The sequence below is a fragment of the Diaphorina citri genome, unplaced genomic scaffold, assembly GCF_000475195.1.
Source record: "Diaphorina citri unplaced genomic scaffold, Diaci psyllid genome assembly version 1.1 scaffold48960, whole genome shotgun sequence".
Lineage (NCBI taxonomy): Eukaryota > Metazoa > Arthropoda > Insecta > Hemiptera > Psyllidae > Diaphorina > Diaphorina citri.
In genome coordinates, this window is record NW_007426274.1 from 1 (window position 1) to 494 (window position 494).

General features: G+C 40.5%; 1 long non-coding RNA gene across 1 annotated transcript; it reads right to left on the reverse strand.

The window, feature by feature from the left end:
* Window positions 1–4: 4 nt before the first annotated feature.
* Window positions 5–494, reverse strand: LOC113473615. Its single transcript, XR_003395547.1, has 2 exons — window positions 448–494; window positions 5–69 (listed from the first exon to the last, which is right to left on the reverse strand). It is a non-coding gene; the product is annotated as an uncharacterized LOC113473615 (long non-coding RNA).

The window sequence follows — 494 nt, forward strand, 5'->3', positions numbered from 1 at the left end:
TACTCCAGTATCATGTACACCCGGGTGTCGTCATGGAAATAGCCAAACATTCGCAGAATATGAGGATGTCTGGAAAGATATGAAAACATATAGACTGTATAAAGCCCAAGGCTAAAAACAGAGAGGAGTGGAGAGCAAAAAGCTTTATTCTCTCCACTCCTCTCTGTATGGAGCCCAAGATATTCTCTATCACCTAACTTTTGGAACTCCATTGTTATGTGGTCTAATTCTCAAATGAAAACAAAATTTCATGTCTCAGCTGGATAAACCGACGTTCTCTTGTTTATCAAGAAATCCGAATGCATAGCGTTTCTTTTAGGTACGAAGCCAGGATAGAGTGCGTAGCGCAACCGACTTCAGGTGCGGATCTGTTTACCCAAGTACTTTTTTCCACTAAAATATGTCCGTGGCGAAACACAAGTAAAAGAGCTAGAGAGATTGAAGTACCTTAAATGAGTTTGAATTTCGATCTCTCTTTTCAGCTGATGTTCCAC